The sequence below is a fragment of the Perca flavescens genome, chromosome 15, assembly GCF_004354835.1.
Source record: "Perca flavescens isolate YP-PL-M2 chromosome 15, PFLA_1.0, whole genome shotgun sequence".
In the NCBI taxonomy this organism is placed as follows: Eukaryota; Metazoa; Chordata; class Actinopteri; order Perciformes; family Percidae; genus Perca; species Perca flavescens.
This window is the reverse complement of record NC_041345.1, coordinates 14,665,924-14,683,166: the sequence shown is the minus strand read 5'-3', so window position 1 is coordinate 14,683,166 and position 17,243 is coordinate 14,665,924. Positions and strand designations below refer to the sequence as shown.

The 17,243-nt window shown below is 43.8% G+C and overlaps 1 protein-coding gene across 4 annotated transcripts in view; it reads left to right on the top strand.

The window, feature by feature from the left end:
- Positions 1-17,243, top strand: part of adgrl1a (adhesion G protein-coupled receptor L1a) — a 165,191-nt gene that overhangs the window by 77,689 nt on the left and 70,259 nt on the right. Inside the window, exon 2 of one of the 4 annotated variants that reach the window (XM_028598531.1) lies at positions 11,953-12,001. The exons of the other annotated variants lie outside the window; for them this stretch is intronic. The gene's annotated coding sequence lies outside the window, so the exon portion shown is untranslated. The remainder of the gene's footprint in view (positions 1-11,952; positions 12,002-17,243) is intronic. 4 annotated transcript variants of the gene reach the window in all.

Here is a 17,243-nt window from a genome sequence, read left to right as displayed (position 1 = left end):
ATGAGCCCCTATAATTGGCTCGGGCAAAGTGGGAGGCTGAGTTGTAATGTCAGGAGTAGTCGTCGCTCCTCCTCTCTCCTGGTGCTCTCACTCTACCAGTGTCAATACTGACACCTTTGTCCTCATTACCTTCAGCTTAGTGCCATGTACAGGCCCTTCATCTGCTGCTACAGGACTCCAATGTTCCTTCATTACGCGTCCGTATACACAATCCACTTCTCGCTTTCTGCCACTGACCCCTCACACTCAATGACTAATACAGGAGTTTCTCTATGCTATCAATGCATTCAGTCAGGCAGAAGACTCAGGAGAGAGGTGTATGTAAACAGGAGCTTCAGCTGTGTGTGTGTGTGTGTGTGTGTGTGTGTGTGTGTGTGTGTGTGTGTGTGTGTGTGTGTGTGTGTGTGTGTGTGTCTGGCTGTCTGGCCCTTACAAGCAGTGATGTTCACCAGAGACTCATCTGAGTCATTCCACAGAGGACAGCGCTGGTGGGTTCATATTTGTGTCAGCAGTACTCCCTTTGGAGTATTTGGTGTTGGACTGGTGTGAGTATGGTTGTGTTTGTTCATTTCTGCGTGTGTGCACATATGTGTGTGTCCGTGCTGTGAGCTGTGAGAAGAGACAACACCAAGAAACACCACAAGGCGCTGTTTTTTTGCCCATCTGCCAATATGGGAGTTGGAGGGTAGCAGGTAGAGAAAAGAGAGAGGAGGTAGGGGAGGAGGGGAGGGTAAGACAGATGAAGCTCCTACACAGAGGTGTGAAAGGGCACGTATATTCATAAACAGCAGCAAAAACACCCAGAGCATAATACATACAGTAGGCAGATGCCAGATGAGACAGAAAGGCGGGGTGGTGCACCATGATGGAAAAAGTCCATAAACACCTAGAGCAATGAACTTCAGGAGAGAGAGAGAGAGAGAGAGAGAGAGAAGAAAGGGGGAGAGAGAAAGATAGAGAGCGCATCCAGAGTGGATTAATTAAGGATTATAATTATGTTGGGACTATGCATGTCTCACTTGAGACTGCCCTGTGTTGCTCCTCTCCAATCCTCATGCCCTCTGCTCCTCTGCACATATGGACACAAACCACAGGAAAATACTACCCACACTTGCGGTATCATAGGTTCACCTCTCTGACACTGTGCAGAAAAGTCAATTAGCGTATTAACCTTTTTGCAGATTTTTTTTAATCAATCCACTACAACACTTATCTTATTTAGTCTCTGTGTTTGCGCTGTAAATGTGCTAAATAAATATGTGTGCTGCAAATTGTCAAATTGAGTATACTGCAATAAGACTTTCCTTGAGGTACATTTAGGTTTGTGATCAGACAAACACTCATTAATAAAACCACTATCAAGTTAGTGGTTTATGAACACCACTAACTTTTTAGCATTTTATACAAATTTCTTTTTAAACCTAATTGACATAATGTTGAATATGTTGGCTATTTACACAATAAATAAAAACAAAGCAACAGCATTTATTACCTTGGCCAAGGAGGTTATGGTTTTGGTTTGTTTATCTGTTTTTCAGCAGGATTATGGAAAAACTACTGGCCCGATTTTCATTAGACAGATACACAAATTATTTTTTACTTTTGTTAGCATTGCAAGATAGGGCGTTTGTGCTGCATTCATGAGGTGTTGGAAAATTTGGCGGAGGTCTGTCCTCTCGGAGTGCCCTTCTTAGTTTGGAGACATGTTCCTGGTGATGTGTCAAATGTAAGTCCAATATTTACTTTCTTTTAGCTCTGTTTTTGGTCTCCACCAACTCCTGAGAGAAATATCTGGTTCTGTCAGTCATTTGGTGCTTTTCAGGTAGCAGGCATTGGGTATATCAGAGACTTTCACATAGGGCTGGGCGATAAAACGATAACGATATGTCTCGCGATAGACACATAATCAATATCAATAGAAAATGCGGTCGATAAAACGTTCAATAACTTGTTTTTCTTCATCAGAAGAAACCAGAGGTTGTGAAGCAAGTTTGGTTGCATGAACGGCACTCACTCTCTGGTAACCTAGCAACGTAGGGAGTGACTGTCAGTACCCGATCCGTTCCAACTGCACAATCCGTTCTGCGCATGCGCAAGATGTTCGCGCATGTGCTGTGGTACGATGATTTACGACACTACCCGATCTGTTCCCACACTAGCCTCCACCGGGAAGCTAACGTTAGTTTAGCTAATAGCTAATTCACGTTAGTTTAGCTAATAGCTAATTCGGGCGGACCGCTAGGTGATTATAGCGGTCTGCCGTTAGCCTTCACTGGGAAGCTAACGTTACTTTAGCTAACAGTTCATTTGGCTAATCGCTAGCTGATTGTAGCGGTCTTCTGTCCGTCAGCCTCCACAGTTAAGCTAACGTTAGTTTAGCTAACAGCTAATTCGGCTAACTGGTAGCTGAGACAGCATGCAAACTTTTAAAAGACCCTCAAAATAAAACTTCAAAACAAATGTTAACATATATAACAGGTGTTACGTCAGTTCTACTTTACTTGTGCTCATTTAAAATACAATCACTCAATACTTGTCTTTATTGTTACTGTAAAGTCTTAATTTTGCTGTAGCCTGCTTTTCCCATTATGTTTGACTTAACGTTATTTTAGACTGAATCTAGCTGTCCGTTCTGCCTGCACGATTCGTTCTGCGCATGCGTTATTTGTCGGCTAGCGGTTAGCCGAATTAGCTGTTAGCTTGGGTGGAGGCTAGCGTGGAACAGATCGGGCAGGTCGTAAAACGGTATTATCATCTGCGCATGCGCAGAACGGATTGTGCAAGTGGAACGGATCGGGTACTGACAATCGGTTAGTGACAGGGACACTCTAGCAGCCAATCATGTAACAGTATCAAGTTTGGTTGCGCCACATCGCTGTGTCGTGTTCTTCAATAACAGAACCGGCGTGGAGTGATAAGTGGAAAGTGAGTGCCGCAGCGAGGAAATTGTTGATAAAACAAAGTCAGTATGGCAGTTTTGGGGGATTTTATAAGTCTGACAGTAGACAGACCAATGTCGTCAGACCGTCGTCACCACCAACACTGGTACTACCACAAACTTGTTTTACCACCAACACAACACAAACAGCAGACCACCATGGAGAGGTACTCTGCATCAGTGCCTTACTAAACGCTACAAAGAAATAATGAAGGCAGACATGCTGAGCACTGTCCAGAAGCCAGGTTACCAACCTAGCACTAAACCTGCAGAAAATAGTTCTTTTCATTTTTCTTATATTTAACATTTTGCACCATTTTATTACACTTTATTAAGTATTTCTTACTTATTCTTTAATTTGGCACCTTCATTTTAAGAGATAATTGTTAAGTGTTCATTGTGATTTTAGACCTATGTTTACATTTTAATTATTTGAGTGTTTTCCATGGTTGTGTTGACATTTCTGCTTTTATAACTGAGGGGATTATAATCAGAGGAATGTTAAGTTTAAAATAAAAATGTTTAAATTTAATATATTTTTCTCCTGGTCCTTATTTTAAATAGGTCATAAAAAATATCAATAATTATCGATATCGACCGATATGAAACGCTTATAACGTGATACAGTTTTCAGCCATATTGCCCAGCCCTACTTTCACATAACCAGCTCCCTGCTTTGACCAAGGGGGTAAGCTTCGCTTCAGAACTCGAGCCATCTATGGCGCCATTTTGTTGCTAACTGGCCATCACCTCCTGTTAGCATTCCGCTGACCGCCATTTTTTTTTTACGTCACTTGACTGCGAATAACTTTACATCAGAAATGTTTGAAGACTCTATTTGTCCGTTGTTTAGTTCCAAAGAAACACGACAATGTATAAAAGGCTTCATTACCTTGTACCTCACGTTATGGCTCCGTAGCACATGTTTTTGTAAAAATAGGCTAACGATTGGGTCATAACCAAGTGACTTACTGTCGCACAGTAGAGGAATTACCGTATAGTACAGGAGAAGCTCGCAGGCAGTTTCGACTTACATGAGCTGTTTAGGTTTAATTACTAATGTTAACTAGCATGTTAGTTAGCAATAATTAGCATGTGCCCATGTTATCTCCTTACATACACCTATACTCTCCGTATCTGTAAGATTGGGAATGATTGAGATTTCTCTCGGCACAGCTACCAGAAGACTTCCAACTTTCAGACACGTTGCTCACGTCACATTCTCTCAGTTGGAGGCTGCGCAGTAAAGCTGGCCATCACCGGAAAAGTGCTTCTAATAGCCTTCACTGGTCTCTGTCCAGAGCAACGGGGTCTATTGGTCCATTATATACTGTCTATGGCTCTGACTGGACACAGGGTTCATGAGAGCGGTGAGACTAAACCAAAAAGTAAAGTTTTGGACCAAAACAAAATGAGCTGGAAGACACCAAAACGCTGTGTAGAGCTGAAGGGAACTGCTAGCAACAACTTTCATATAATACTTAGTCATGTTAATAAAATCATTTATTAGAGCAGCTTTATAGAAGCATCCTTTTTGACAGGAAATTAAAATGTTCTGCATATTTTCAAGACTCTTTTGACTACTTTATATTGTAGAATGGCAAAGCACCTATCGTGTTTCACCACAAGATACATCATATTGGTATTTTTGTCCATATGCTCTAGAATATCATTGTCAGGCACATTGTCTTTTTCCTATATTACCTTCTGATACTAATGAGAACACAACATAGCAGAAGTATTTCTTGGTTGTCCGATTTTGGGGACTCTTAAATATGTGGTAAATAAACCCTGTGGTTCAAGCCAGACCACAGCCTTAAGCTAGGTTTATGGCCGCCATGGTGTTCCCCATACAAGCAATAAATTGACATCACCACCATTTGTCGTTGTCGTGGCGTGTGGTCTTGCACCTCGGAATTTTTGTAACTCGGCGTACGCTGCACTTTCTGGTTCAACAAGGTCAGCTGGGAAGACTGGCCGAGCAGGTTCACCTGTACAATCACCTGTATGATTCTTCATGTACAGAGTAGACCACAGGGAGTCAAATTGCCTTCAATATGTGGAAAGAGAGAGACACCACACTGGGGGAAAAAAATAATCATTTTGCTGGAGCGTGTAGAAAAACATGAGAGATCGCTTTGTCAAAGCTAAAAAAAAAAAACGGCCTTATGAAAAGAGTTTTCTTAAGAGCGAGAGGCAGACAGTAATTTCCACTTGGAGGTCAGCGACAGTAACATTAAAATTAGAGTAGATAAATGCAATGCTACTGTTGTCAGGCAGTCTGCTTTCCTTTACTTCCGCTCTCTTATTTTCCTCTACTACTTCTTGCCTATTCACTTATTATTTTGTTTGTATGCCCCCTGGCGTTTCGGATAATACTGCAACGAACATTGCGTTGAGCAGAAACGTCTCCGTGAATGTTCTTAGCGCGCCATCTACGGAGGCCTGCACCACAATGTCAAGCGCGAGTATAACCAAAGCTTTACTCTAACCGTGCTGCAGAGACAGGCAGTGCTGGCAAGGTCTGGAGACACAGGCAGCAAAGGAATTTTGGTGTCAGTTTTTCTCCTTACATTACAAAGATAGTATTGAGGTTGTAATGTTCCATGTCATTCAGGAGATAAAGCCATGTGTTTTCCAGTGAAGTTGCACAATGATCAACAACTAGCATACAGGTGTGGATTTAACTGTATCACTATGAAGTAAGATGCTGCTAAAAATGACCATGAATGATCAGCAAATCTGTGAGTTTTTTTGTTCATTTGTTTCTAACGAACTACAGTGCAGTGCATCATTTTTAGCAACTGAATGCTTTGCTACTTTAATTTGAAACAGGCACAACAAAAATGGTGGGCACCATGTTAGCTACATGGTGGATGGTGAATGACATATTTTTAATAAAATACAATGGCTTGTCTGTCAGGATATGAATGCGCTTATAATCTAATACCGATTACTATCACACACAACTTGTGCTCCTATCCTGTAGTGCTATTAGAGTATGAACATGAACCACACATCATACGTCATCTGATCACAAAAGACACCACAGCTTAACCTCTGGTCACTTCATAGCTCCAAGACCGCACAAAAAGACAGACAGACACACACACACACACACACACACACACACACACACACACACACACACACACACACACACACACACACACACTTTGCTCTGCAGCCACAGACATGAGGCATTTAGGGAACAGAATGGAAAAGGATTTAATTGAGTCTTTGATCATTATAGAATTACCATGTGCCTTCTTGGCACCCTGGTTATTGTTTCGTGGATTAATCATTTTCATTTCACAAATTGTGGAATCCACATAGCAAATCAGTGTGCTGCCTGCATGACATAGATATGCAGTTGTAGCAAGAGAATGTTAATGCGTTCCTGCCCTCCAATTGGCTCAAACTGTCCATGCGACTTGATTTATTTGAAAAAATTGGTTTTATTGATTAACTGAATTAATGTGGTGCCAGTTTAATCAGTGTGCTATGGAGTTATGCAGAATTTGACATCTCTGTGAACTCAGATGAATTGAGTGTACAGTATTGATCTGGTTATCCAGAGTATTTATTCAGCTATTTGTCTAAGAGCTGATTAATTCAGTGTGTTCGAAATAATGTAGGTATGTGTTTATGACGCTGTGCAAGTGTTTACGTTTGTGTGTCTCTCCTTCTCTCGCTGTATATTTGCAGAACTGGTAATTGCATCTGTTATGGACTGCAGGCTTCACCCTTGTATTGGGATAGCAGAATTTACAATTTATTTCCTTTTACCCGTTTCTATACATGCAAAAGCATGCTGCTACTGTATGTTATAAAATGCTCAGCACATGCTTGTTCAGCATTAATGCACATGTGACAGGCATACACACACACACACACACACACACACACACACCTAACACAAACATACAGTATATGCATGTATGAGTACTGTGCTTAGATGTGTGCAGTGTGTGAGTTATCGTTGTTTAACAGCAGTATGTGCTGTAATTGCAGGCAGTATATTGTAGGGTTGGAGCAGTGTTCAGCACCGGTGTGGTGATTGAGCAGTATCTGTCATATAGGGCCAGAGGAGGGAGAGTAGTTCTCCAATTAGAGCTAACTCAGGATGGATATGAATGCTTTCTGACAGCTGTCTCATTTGATTCGGCTGCATGTGGAAGAAGAACATTTGTTTGAAGATGTTGTTTTAGGCTCATTATGGATAAAAGCAGGAGCTTCACACATTTCTTTTTTCCTATTCCATGTGTAATGGAGGACCACTGATGTTGATATATATTACATAGAAAAAGATGACTTTCTGAGGTGTGTCATGCAAGTCTACAGTAGCATTCTCATTTTGTATGCTATTGTATATATATATTAGATCCTGAAAGCTATTGCAGATAGTGTGGTAGCTTGTTACTGGAGGGTAAACTCAGCCATGTAATACAGCAGAAAATTTTAACTCCTACTCTGTGTTTATTTAATTACCTGTATATGACTGCAGCTCATAATTACCATACAAGTTTAAATAAATGCAAAGGGCAGCACTCTATTCTACTGGCATTTCTGCTGCACATTATATTACAGTGTACAGTATATAGATAATAAGATGACTGAAGATACGCAAGGAATGATCCTTGGGTTTACAGGCAAATAGGATGGGGAGGTACTTCCATTTTATAAGAAATATCGGTAACCCTTTACTTGAAGGTATCAACATAAGAGTGACATGACACTGTCATGAACACATAACCCTAACCCTAACCCTAACTTGATACCTTCAAGTAAAGTGTAACTGAAATATCATTGAGTGTAATTCATTAGGTTTGTATTGTCTGTGGTTTTCAATAAGATTTATGTAACAATGCTAAAAAATATATATACTGCGTAGATTGTGGATGCCTGACCCCCAATTTCCACCGGTTGCTGAACGTCTGTGGATCCGCTCCGGAACGGCGGCGGAGTCATTGGGTTTCCATTAAAGTCAATGTATGTATTTCCACTGACTGCAGAATGGCTGCGTTCCGACTCCGGCACAGCTCCGGCAATCCGCAGCCCTCCGGAGCAGACATGCAGAGCTTCTATTTTTGCTGGACGCCGGAGAGCTCCGCAGCAATTCAGCACACGGCAGATAGTGCGGAACAGGAAGTCGAGCACAGAAGCAAAATAAAACATCCGGTTAATTTTCTAAATAAAATATACCGTGCTCACAGCGGATTTCCCTGCACTACACCTTGAAAACGCAGCACAGAGTTGTTTCTCCTTTACTCCTCTGGATGGAAACCAACTGTTGTTGGTTTTTTGGTTCTATTCTACCTGAATTCGCGAGATCTCATGGGTCCTTGTGACTTCAGCTGTCAGTCATGGCCGCAGTCGTTACGCAACAAATCCGGACCTGGTGGGTATTGACGGACGGCGGAACACAGAGCCGACACGCAGCGGAGCCGATCCGCAGCCGTTCTGCATTCAGTGGAAATCCCCAGTGATATCCCTTACCTGCCTTACCAAGCCTTACCAAGACACACAAAGGAACATTAACATTCAGTTCTGTGCAGCATTTTCACATAATTTCTTTTATACTAGAGAACTACTTTACGCTCGGAGAGGAGGTAACTTCATTATAACCAAATTAAAGCAATACTCAAATGATTGCGACTGTCATGTAAAAATGTTAACTGGAAGATTTTAGTTGAATTAAAGCCAGATTTGAAGAAAAGGTAATTCAATTGTCCGACCCCGAAATCAATCTGTTGCTGTATTCTGGCATACACCTCCATTCTGATTTCTTTTGCTGTTTTGATTCGATGCAAAGCGGTGTTTCTGTACAAACGGCAGCATGGCTAGCGGTGGAAAACAAAGAAAAAACAAAGGAAAATTTAGGGCAACAGCAAAGTGACTCTCATGTTCCAACTACCTCTGCAAGCGACAGAGTGTTACGTGTTACGGGGTTCTGTAAATTCATCATCACAATAAAACATAGACACATATTACCTTCCGTTTTCCTTGTGGTGCTAAAAAGATGTTATGCTTGGCTACTTTGCATCAAACAAATCATGTACACATCAGCAACCGAGCAAATCGAGTTACTGCAAATCATAATCTTACAATCGCCTTGAGGTGGTTATTCAGCGGAAACAGGTTATAGTGTTTATTTAAACGAACTGTTTAACACAGATCTACTACTTTTCTCTGCAAAGCTGCTAGACTGCATATTAAACTTCATCTTTCCATAAACCTGGTGGTTTTTTGGTCTGAAAGTATCTACATTAACCTTTTTTTGTGCTCTTTCCGTCACCCTATGAACAATTCATTCTGCCCTCACAGACTTTATTTGTCAAATAATTACGGTGCTTCAGCCCACATACATACCTGTTTGCTCACCTACCGTTTGCAGTTTACAGACCTAAATATCTATGTGCTTACTGATTCTCCTAATATATACCGGTTTACACTCTCTAGCCCCTGTACGCTGCACTTACATGCATCTGTGTGGACTCCCCTTCCTCTGCGAGTGTACTAACATTTGCCCTACACTCACCTCCTCTCCTGCTCACACACCTTTCGATGGTAGCAGATATGGATGGAAATACAAATGACCCCTGATGAACCCAGTTATTGAGCAGTTTTAAAGCTGGAGGCTTTAGACAATATCCCTTCCTTGCTCTTACGTGCTGGAGAAGGAGGGGCCAGGGTTTCTCACTACATCAGGGTTTTATGAGATTTATGACCCCCGTCCCCAGCAGCTATCTCTTCCTCTACTGGCACTTCTCCCACTAGCCAGAATTAGCGGGCGAGGAGAACAAACAAATTACAAGGAAACAAACACAACAGCTAATAAGCATGTAGTGACATGAAGAGAAAGCTTTCAGCAGGATGCAGACTGAGAAAGGGAAGGAAGGGCATGGAATAATCTTCTCTTCCTCACCCCCATCTTCTGTTTTTGCATTTCCCTCTAATTTCCTCCTGCCCCGCTGTCCCCTTCACCCTCTGCGACTCGCCGGTTGGGCTTTCCGAGGAGATCATCTCCGAGCACAGGCAGTGTGGGACAGATGGGTGGATGATGGATCTGACGTGATAGACAGTGGGGTGATGGATGGCTGGCTGGCTGATAGGGGATTAATGCAGTGCTGAGGCCGCTGCAGCACAGCGGATAGCTTAGTGATAGATAGATAAAACTGACGAGCAGATAAACAAGAGACCGCTAATCCACGCCCCCTTGATGGACAGAAAATCAAAGTGAGGGAAAAGAACCACCAGGGGAGAGGTGGACCTTTTATATTGCCATCGCAGGGTGTAGTGCTTTCATGGGATATTCCATCCCATGAAAGCACTACACCCTGCGATGGCAATATAAAAGGACGCAAGGGGAGATGAGGTAGGGGCCTAAGGAGAGTTAATGAGAAGCATCGTGTTGTAGTACTGTCTAGGCATGGGTCAGTGATAACAAGTCTGTCGAGCCAAGCTTGGTGCTGGATGTATTGGACGAGGGCGGGAGTTTTAGTGATACAGCGTGGCGGGTGACTCCGATGGCTGGTGATATGCTATTTGGAGTGATGGCAAACAGTTTGACTGGGGAGAAGAGATTGGGCATAGCGGTAAATTGGCCGTAGTGGGATGTGATGGGATGATTGGACAGCATAGAGTGTGCTGGTTGGAGATTGGAGATAGGAGTGCTTGTTGTGTCTGTTGGTATTTTTAATGCACTTCCCTCAGCGCAAAAGCTTAACCTTCTGTGTAATGTACAAAATAAAGGTTTTGAGTCTCTTTGTTTATGCAATTCTGCCAACTGGTGAGTTGAAAAGGTCTGTCGCGATGAGAGAAAGTGAGAAAAAAAGAGTGAGGGGAGTGGAGGACAAGCCCAGGGAGAGTTCCTCTGAAAATAGGGAGCAAGCTGCCTACCCCTGCGTTATTATCGAGCGCTAAGCTTTGTCTCTGTTCACCATTTCAGGGGACCCCAGGGGTTCTGGCATCGATCCGGTGTGCTCAGAATGCACTCCGGTGTCACCTATTTAAACACAGTGAGCCGCTAGCCAACAGAGACAAGCCTTTATTTATTAAGCCTCTGATTTTGGCTGCACGGATGACAACCTGATTAGCACTTAAAGGAGCTCTTAAATCTTTTATTGGAATGGGTGGAGGCAATCTATACAGAGAGGGAGACAGCAGTCTTACCCGGAGAGAGTTATGAAGGATGAACAGTGGGGCAAGGTGAGGGACTGTGTCATCCATGGGGTTAATGAAGGGGAGGTACTGACTGGATGTGCAGTGTGTGACAGATATAGCGAGAGAGAAAGGGAAAGCGAGAGAAATTGTGTGACTGGGAACAATGGGTGAGAAGTTGAAGGAGTGAGGGTGACAGCAAGAGCGAGCATGTGACTGAGGAGTGGTGGCAGAGATTGGGACCAGATGAGGGCACAAGTGGCTGGGACAATGAAAGAATGTCGAATGAGTAGGTGAGAATATTGTGATCAAGTGACGGCCTGAGCAAATGAACAAATTGCTGAACAAACGAGTGGGTGATGACTGTGTGTTTGTGTATGTTTGTGAAGATTGCTGGGGCATTGGTGCACGTGTCCGCGTGCGGTCACGTGCACCAACAACCAACAAGTGAATGAGTGAGGCACAATGGGAGAGACTAAGTGAGCGAGTAATGGGGGTTAGTGATGGGTGTGTTGACAGAAAGTGTCAGCTTTAACCACACTGACCCGCGTTTACAGGCTGCATGCACAAGTGGCTGAATTTGAGTGCCAGCTTGGACGTGAACGGACTGTAAAATTGGATGTGAATTTCGAGTTGGATGTGAAATGAATGCAAATTTGGAAAGTAGGTATATAGTGTTTGTGCATCTATCTCTATGTGTCAGTCTCCTATCGGTTCTACATCATTTTGATGAGCCCAGGAGATGAGCATCTCTGCAGACTCTTTGGCACATAAATGTAGCTACATTTGAACACCTCATTTCATGTTCTGTGTAATTATAGCAAGAGGGATTGCTCTGTTTTATTTTTCAGGGAAGGTCCTCTATCCTTGCCTCGTCATCAGCAGGGTACCAGAGTTAAGGTTTGTATTTTAGTTCAGATTTAAATCTATTAAATAATAATCCCAACCTTCTTTGCACATTATACTCAGGTACCATTTTTTTTCGTGTAGTAGATGAGTATATTTACTCTCGTAGGGAGAGGAACAGTAAGCGATGCCGTTGCTCGATTAGAGAGGAGCTATTACTGGAGAGCTGCAAGATAATTTATTCTTGCTCTCTTTTTCTTGAGATGCCAATGGCCAATTCACTTTCAACGCCAAGAAGTGTGTGTATACGTTTTCCTATGTGTGTGACAGTGGCGGCGTGTTGATGTAGGGACGTTTGGGACGAGGCTATTGTCTGTCCTGCAGCCTGTGCTACACTCAAATCCTTCCCTCTTTCTCACCACGTCTCTGTCAGTAACAACAGCAGCAAAATATTACTGCCTGCGAAATGTCAAAAGAATTAGCATGGCATAAATGCACACACTTTTTTTACCGTTCCCTCTTCTTTCCCATCCTTAATTTATTCTGCTTGCCTGTCTTTCTTACTGTACCGTCTTGTCCAGCATGGCTCTGTCTCATGTCCTCTCCACCACCCTTGGCTGCAGCATGCTTGTCTGACCCTGTCATAGTCTTCTTCAGGGTCTGTCTCTTGGCGATCAAGCGCCATTATTCATGCTGCATCGTGTTGCACCACAAATTTCCACAATCGAACAGTTGAGACAGATTTCCTTGAATGTCACAATAGCAGTGAGACTCAGCAGAGGTTGCAAATGGGATTAGCCTTAAATGGAATTCAATTTTCACCGTTGTTGTCTCCGAAGCCTGTCTACCACCCAGACACCATGACGCTCTTTGGTAGATCTTTCACCATTGTGTGTGTGTGTGTGTGTGAGAGAGAGAGAGAGAGAGAGAGAGAGAGAGAGAGAGAGAGAGAGAGAGAGAGAGAGATTACTGCTGTGTGCTGCACAATAGCAAGTGTAGCATTTGTAATGTGATGCTGCACATGTGCAACAGTTTCTTGTTTTTCAAAGCAGTGTAATGCAATTGTGCTGCAGGTTGGCTTTTTTTTTTTTTTTTTTTTTTAGGAATGTAAATGTCAATGCCTCAGTCCATCATACAGCAGGAGATGGAGAGTGCATTTAAAAAATGATGTTCTTTTGATTGATGGAAGAATACACAGGAGCACCACAGCCATAACAAACAATAGAAACTTTGCTCTTGTTTTTGTGTCCAGCGAGTAAAGAAAAAATGAATTCCTACATGATTCAATTACCAGATTTCAGCCTTAGCAGATTGCACTTCTTTGATGTGAAATGTATAAGCGACTGAATGAGTACATAGATAAATGAATAAGTGCTGTTGAAGTGTGAATCAATGTTTATGGATCGGCATCCAAAGAACTGCTGTGCTGCAGATGAAATGAATGTAGTGGTGGTTGTGTGTGTCAGTGTGTGTGTGTTTGTCAGTAAGATGTGATGGGGCTGCTGTGATGCTAGTTTAACTATATAGGTGTGTAAGTAGGATGGGGTCGTCCAGCGTGTGTGTGTGTGTGTTTGTGTGAGTGTTTGTATGAGTGTGTGTGTGTGTGTGTGTGTGTGTGTGTGTGTGTGTGTGTGTGTGTGTGTGTGTGTGTGTGTGTGTGTGTGTGTGTGTGTGTGTGTGTGTGTGTGTGTGTGTGTGCGAGCGCGCAGCATTTTTTTCTGAATGGCAATGGTGGTGTTGTTTTTGATGAATTCCGTTTGGGGTTTTTCTGACTTCCCTGCTCTCTTTCCTCCATCTTAACACAAACATAATCAATACATGAATTAATGTCCAAGTAAAGAGTCAAAACATGTCGCGCTGGCCTTGGCACAGGCTGCCGCCCAGCCCCCACTCCGACAGCCTCCAACCCAGCTGGGCTGAGAGAAGTCAGGAGAGGAGTGAAGAGAAAGCAACAGAGCGTTTGGAGGAGAAGAATAAGTTTTCTCTTATAATGAACACATTATGGGGGTAAATTGGAAGGCATTCAGCTTTTAGAATCTGTCTTTTTTGCTGCTTTATTAACTTGACTAATTATTATTTGAGCGGTAATTATGTCTTGCTGCATGGGTGATGCCTTTTGTCAAGGAAGGCACTGGCAGCGGTGTGGTGAATGACGTGTGCGGCATCAAGTGTTGCGGTAGTACTGTATGTAATGTTTATTTATTTATTAATTTTAGTATAAAGAGCAGCAACTACAGAATGGCTAGACAGGCCACAGGTGTGGGTGTCGGCTCAGGGTAGGGTGTGGGTTTGTGTGTGTGTGTCTGTGTGTGACAGAGAGTTAGCGTTTGCATGCGAGTGACAGGGTGTGAGGCTCAAGAGGCAGCGGCAACGGTGATTTGTGAGTATGGTATTCCTGTAATCTGCTCAGATCAGATCAACCAGAGCCAATAATGCAACACCGAGCCAAATACCACACGGCTCTTTCTTCATCTCTCACTTCTCTTTCTCTTAGTCTCTCTGTTCCCTTTTCGCTGCAGTGGGAGCCAGCTTTGCTGCAGAGAGAAGATGAAGTAAAGATGGAGAGAGAGATTGAGAGAGAGAGATTTAGAGAGAGAAAGAGAGAGAGAAATACAGACTAGAAAGAGTCAGGAAGATGGATAGTGAAAAATAGAGATAGGACTGAGAAAGACACTCAGAGAACAGAGGAGATGGAAGGTGGACAGGAATTGAACAGTAAACGATTACTGCTCTGCTTGTGTGTGCTCCTGGTAGAGCCTGATACTGAATCAAACAGTGCTCTTTCTCTCTATTGACACACACACACACACACACACACACACACACACACACACACACACACACACACACACACACACACACACACACACACACACACACACACACACTGGCCACAAGCATTTGAGTTTGTTTTTGGCCAGTGCTGGGTGGTGCTTGGCAGAAGAAATTAAGCCTAACAACCGTGGCATCTGTCTCAGCAGCAGGAGAGTCCCGCCTCCCCACCCACACATGACCTGCACTGCTTTCATTCACTGAGCTGCCTGCTGCCAGCCTCAGGATGGGCCGCTGCCTCCGCCAATGCCCACCACCCCCCTCCATCCCAGCCTCTCTGCACTGCCAACCACTCTGTGCCCGCGCCCATGTTTCCCCCCTCGAGCAACAACCAGGAGCCTAGCGATATGGCTCCTTCAAATATTCATAACAACCACGCTGCAACACAGAGCAGAGAGCTGCAGCCTCTCCATTTTGAGAGGCAATTCTCAGGCCGTTGCTGCTGTTAGCCTGAACACTGTTCTGTGCTCCGAGTCAACTACTTTGCAGTCAATGTGTATTAACAGTACTCAGTATATGTACTATAAGTATTAAGCAGGGCTTTGAATCTTCACTCTGGCATCCCAACTGATTGTGCATGGAGCTAAATATAAACACTCATCCTTTCTCTTTGCCACCAACCACTTCCAACCCTCCCCCTCACCCAGGGCTGAGCACAACCACCAGCCTGCTAAAGGGGTCGTGCCGCTTTACACTACACCGAAACCCAGCTGGAGCAGGGGAAGAGTAAACTAGCACACATGCAAAAAAGACACAAATGCTATACTTAGAAAGGCCAAGCACACCACATCACAGGCGCACATACTTGTCCAGTGTGTAATACATGCAAAGACTTTTAAGCACAGACATGTTACTGGACTTCTCTGCACACACAAACACGCAGGCCTACAGAGTGATGTGAGAGGCAGCCTTCGGGGAGAAAACTTCTACTATGTGTCTCCCAGGAAGCTACAAGCTGGATAAACATCCATGTGGAGCAGCAGCAGATGTATCTGTCTCAATGCCCGCTCCTCCCTTCCTCTACACTCTCATCCCCTCACATCCTACCATCTACTCACTCCCTACATCTTACATTCCTCTCTCTTGCTCTCTCCTTTCTGCCTCCTTTAATGAAGACTACCCCCCCCCACACACTTGTTCCACCCTTCCCTCACAATCTCCCATTCATTCAGCCACCTCCACTTCTTTTACTCATTCCCATATCTTGTCCCAAATTCTCTTTTTCTTTCCATCTCTGTCCCTCTTTCTTTTATTCTCCTTAGCTTCTCATCATGCAGGCCTCCTGCTGGCCCTGGGCCCTGCTGCTTATCCTTCGTATTCGCTCGTTCCATCTCCAGATTATTTCTCAGGGGGGCATCCTGTGTGTGCTCTCCACCATACTGTGTTATCTAGCTCATCAAGTGGGTTGGAGTGGATCAGGAGGGGTGGGGGTTGAGGCTTGATGATCTGGCTTGTGGCAAACAGGTGGCCCATAGGGACGTGCACTAACAGAGATAAGTACGAAGGCATTGGAGGATGGTGACGGTTCTATAGCAATCTTTTCTAAACTGGCATGGTTTCTAAACAACCAAGCCATTATTTGTTAAGGCTAGCCATAAATATCATGAAGTTGTGAAGCTACACAGTGGGCCCACCAACTGCTTGTGTGCTCCAAGATGGATGGAATGGCTGCTGGAACTAATGTGGCAGCTGAGTCTCAAGGCATGAGCTTGAATAATATCTGGCTTAGCAGTTAAGTTCTAGAGCTTGCTTTTATGTGATTATTTTAACTGTGTTGGGGCAACTGCAATTTTGCATTGATCATTGTTGGTTGGCTGGCTTTTAACATCTGGGCCACTGTTTAATGTTCCTGTCAAGGAGGGTTATCATGTAACTTGTTTCTCCTGTCTCCTGTCCTCGCACCTGCTAAATGGCAAGCCATCTTCCATAAGAGAGAGGAAGAGAGAGAGCATGAAAAAGAGAGTGGTGCAGCACGGAGCCCTTATTAAAGCTGTCCTCCAAGGCTGCCCTCTGACTGATTCCCCCTGTAAATCTCCCATTTAATTGGAGAGGGCACAAGAAGAGAGGTGCAGCCTCAATCACAAATGTATTCTGTGTCTCTAAGGATGGATGAGAGAGAGAGCGAAAGAGAGACAGGCAGAAAGACAGACAGGCAGAGAGCTCCTCAGAATGTGTGGGTGGAGAGACCAAACAAAAGTCAGAGATATAAACATGATGAGGGTTTGAGGAGTGAGATGACATATTTATGTTTGCCTGGGAAGTGGGAGGCAGGAGGTGAGAAGATGAAAAGGTAGCACAGTAATGGAGAGAGACGGGCAGAGAGGTGCGCCAAGGGTGATGCAAGGATAGGAGGAGAAGGACAATGGGCGAGGAAGAGAAAGTAATGGAGGGAGACAAATAGAAATGGCTGGAAGTGAAAGAAAAGGAAGGTGTGTGTGTGTGTGTGTGTGTGTGTGTGTGTGTG